Raw genomic sequence first — 4,835 nt, forward strand, 5'->3', positions numbered from 1 at the left:
TATAGAAAACACGACAAGTCTTGACGTCTTCCAAGGAAAACTCAGTTTCTATCCATAAGTACAACTTGAAAGCCTCCAATTATTGCATGTAAAATTTGAACACAATAGGACCATTCTCTATAGGCATCCACTCTACTTAAACCATAGTTAGATTGATTAAACGAACCGAACAACCTGTGCTTCATTTGCGCTCTGACACTACAAAATGTGACCTTATTTCAATATAACCAAGCAAATTCCTTCCCTATGCACCGAGCATTCCTTACCAACCACAACTCAAGTCATTCCCCGATTCTCGTACACCCATAAGGCATAACATAACCTTTATTGAAATTTCCTTTACTCGAGCCATAACTGATTCACAAATACACCTCAAACCGGAACCATTAGAGCACATAACCGTGCAATCAACTATTCAATAGCAGACTCCCCTACTTGGCTCAAAGCCATAGATCAAAACACGCACCATAACTTATAACACGTATACTTTGTTGCTTCCATAATACCATAGTGAGATTAGACTCAGTCTTTCATAAGCTCTTGAAACATCGACCATCGGGTACTTTAACTCTATGGAAATCTCGCATTCACTCTCGTAACAGTTAAGCCCACTCTACCAAGTGACCCAAATTTAAATTCCAACACATATGTTTCACTTGTGAATGAGATCTTCTAACAGACAGCATAAGGATCACACAATCTCAGAACACCGCAGGAGAAAACCCGCCTGCTTCACCTCAATATAACATTTCTGTATACCTTCCACAGTCATACACATTACATAGTCACTTAATTTTTCCAGAGTCTGAACTCATACCGCAACATGAAATTTACTTCACTCCAACTAGGAGACATGAAAAGATTCTTCACGCGCCTATAACTCGGGGCTACACATCCAACCACAATGGAAATCAAACACTTAATAGTTCATCTATCATCCATCAGACCTTCTTCGTCACTTCCAAGTCATATAGATACCTCTCGCAGTACCAACATACTCATCACATAGTTGTTAGCCATCACTTCTACTAATAGGGACAATACCACACATATAAGTTCAAAACACTTGCTCACACAATCACCACCTCGGTGCTCAAGCCATAGGCAAAGATCCGGCATCAAGTCCTATAGACTGGCCCAACATCAAACTCACAAAGATCATATCTCGCCTATCCATCAAGGAATCACAAGCCATCAAGGCATATCTGATACTGAGCGTTCATACGCATATACGAACGCGTGGAAGGAATTTCAAGAGTTACTTTTCAAGCTGAATCAAGGACGCACGATAAGAATTCAAGAATGCAATGTTTTCCTAAAGGTTTTGCAGCCTCTCAAGTATAAATACAGACGTCTATGTACTGATCCGCGAGACTCTACTAAACCTGCTCATTACTCGTGAGACCTATGTAACCTAGGCTATGATACCAACTTGTCACGACCCAACCCCCGAACCCGGTCGTGATGGCACCTCTCATGAAGACAAGGCCAGCCAGACCAAAACGGAACACCTATTTTAAACAGTTAATCATCATAAATAGTAATAACATATAATATAATACTCATAAATTGCGGAATTTAACGATAAGAACCGCAAGAACCATCCCGACACAACCCAAACCGGGGTTGTTACAAGTCATGAGCTACTACAGAATCTGCTATAGGTCTACAAAGTACGAAATCCGATACAACAGTGTGAAGAAAACATAAATAATAAAGGATAATAGAGACAAGGGGCTGCGGACGTCAATAGCTACCTCGTAACTCCAAATCACCGCCTAGCCTAGATGGAATCAACGCTTAGGTGTGGACTCTGCTATGCCTAAATCTGCACACATGGTGCAGGGAGTAATGTGGGTACTCCCACTCAGTGAGTAATAATTATAAATAATGGCTAAAAGTACGAAAATATGTAAAGGCATAAAGCAATTCCATATCAAGTAGTAAAAATCACTTAAAGCAGTAAATCAGTGAAGAAATCAAATGATATTCCTTTCAAAACAAGTAAAACCGGTAATTTAACAGGTAAATAATAAGTAGAAATCAGCCCCTCGGGCTCACTCTCAGTACAGTATCAGCCCCTCAGGCTCAGTATCAATCACTCAAAACAGTATCATCCCCTCGGGCTCACTCTCAGAATAGTATCAGCCCCTCGGGCTACCTCACAATCACTCATATCAGCCCCTCGGGCATAGCATCAATCAATCAGAACAATGGGTACCCGCGCTCACTGTGGGTGTGCAGACTCCGGAGGGACCCCTTACGGCCCAAGCTCTATATCAAGTCAACTTGTGGCATCATTACTCAGCATATCCTCACATCACTCAAGCTACCACATGGCATATAAAGTATATCAGGCCCTCGGCCTCACATCACTCAAGCCACCGCGTGGCATAATTGGCCCTCGGCCTCATATCACTCAGCATATCCTCACTTTTGGCCCTCGGCCTCACTCAGTCTGGAAATCATCATAAGCCCCTTGGGCATTAGTAAAATAGTAGTTCTCAGCCCAAAACATGATGTAGAAATATCATTTAAGTTTAAAATCTGAGTAAAAGTGGCTGAGTTTGTAAAACAGTAGATATCAACAGGACTGAGTTCAAATAATAAGTCAAGCAGTGAGGAAACAGTGATAAAAACCCCCGAAGGGTTCAAATAGTTGGCACGAACCCCAAATATGGCAATCAGGCCAAATCATGATGATAACAAATGAATTTCAGTCAAATATTCGGTAAATCATCAATCGGGATGGACCAAGTCACAATCCCTAGTAGTGAATCAGAATGAATACGTCACAATATGCTAAGGGAACAAAGCCCAAGTGAAAACATTCGAAAAATATCAAAAATCCAGAAATTAGCAAAACTCGAGCCCTGGGCCCACGTCTTGAAATCAGGTAAAATTTACATTTTCAGAATCCTCATACCTTCACGAGTCTAACCATACCGAAATTATCCAATTCTGATACCATTTGATCCTTCAAATCATCATTTTAACATTTTTGAAAGGTTTCACAATTTTCTTCCCAAATTCCATCCCAAAACACGTATTAAATGATGAATTCAGTGATAGATTCATGTATTCTAGCCATATCTGAGTTAAAATCACTTACCCCGATGAATTTCTTAAAAAACCTTCAAAACATCGCCAAAATCGGAGCTCCCTAGGTCAAAATAATAAATAAAATCCAAAACCTCGTATTTATAGGTACCCCTCAGATTTCAGCTACTGCGGGCTGTACCAAATCGACTGCGGTCCTCATAAGCCAGTGCGGTCCGTGAAAAAATGACCGCAGCCACACAAGCCTTCCTCTGCAGTGACATGCTTTCGTATTTTGGCCAAACTTTTTCTACAGATGTCCAAATTGCAATATATTTACCTTTATGGAAACTAGACACGAAGGGCTACAACTTACATTTTTGAATCACCTCAAAATTCCTTGTAGATCAAAATATATGGGCTTCCAAAGTTGGACCAACTATCTACAGATCTTTATGACTGCGGCCGCGGTCACTTTTACGCGCCTAGCACTAAGCCAGCGCGCCCAACGCTAATTCTACCACGACCAGCGCTAACAATTCTGCCCCCATCCATTTTCTAAATTCCGAAATATCCGTACTCGCTCAAAACTCACCCGAAACACACCCGGAGCCATCAGACCTCAACCCAAACATACCAGCACCTCTCATAACATTATTAACACCTAGTCGAGTTTTCGAATCACTCCGAACAACATCAAAACACAAAATCAACTTCGGATTCAAGCCTAAAAACTCCAAGAACTCTTAAATTATGCTTTCGATCAAATCAAATATCGTCCGAATGACCTGAAATTTTGCACGCACATCCCAAATGACACAATGAAACTGCTGGAACTCTCAGAATTCCATTCCGACCCCTATATCAAAATCTCACCTATCGACCGGAAAGCGCCGAAATCTCAATTTCGCCAATCTAAGCCTAAACCTTCCACGGACTTCCAAAATGCATTCCGATCACGCTCCTAAGTCCCAAATCACCTAACGGAGCTAACCAAATCATAAAAATTCCCATCCGAGATCAAACACACATAAGTCAAATTTTGGTCAAACCTTTCAAATTTAAGGCTTCAAAGTGAGAACTGTTCTTCCAAATTCATTCCGATTACCCTGAAAACCAAAACCAACAATTTGTATAAGGCATAATATATACACGGGGCAAGTCATGCCCGAAGACTGGTGATCAAAGTACAAAGTTCAAAACGACCGGTCGGGTCGTTACAAAAGGAATAGTAGAAACCATGCTGGGGAGAAAAGGGATGATGTGAAGGTTGATGTTCCTGATTTTGATGGAAAAGCACAAGCGGATGCATTTATGGAGTGGTTATTTACTGAGGAGAAAAAGGTTAAGATCATTGCCATCAAGTTTAAAGGATATGCTTCACTTTGGTGGGACAATTTGAAGCGAGAAAGAGAAAGAGAAGGTTGTAAAAAGATTCGAACTTGGGAGAAGATGAAGAGAGAACTTTGAAGATGTTTTCTTCCTGATACGTACAGACAAGAGAATTATGTTAAATTTCATAACTTTCGCCAAGGAGACCAGATTGTGGAAGACTATACTTGAGAGTTTGAATATCTCACGATTAAGCGTGATACCCTACAAACTAAGGAACTAACTATAGCAAGATATATTGGTGGCTTAAGGCATGCCATCTCCGATGTTATTTTCCTACAACCTTATTGGACATTCAATGATGTACAAAAGCATGTCATCAACATCAAACAACAATAAAAGAAGCCATGAAATTATACTCCAAGAAGAATTACTCGAACCAAGGGAGTATTAGTGGTAGTGGT

Source organism: Nicotiana sylvestris, chromosome 7, assembly GCF_000393655.2.
Source record: "Nicotiana sylvestris chromosome 7, ASM39365v2, whole genome shotgun sequence".
NCBI lineage: Eukaryota > Viridiplantae > Streptophyta > Magnoliopsida > Solanales > Solanaceae > Nicotiana > Nicotiana sylvestris.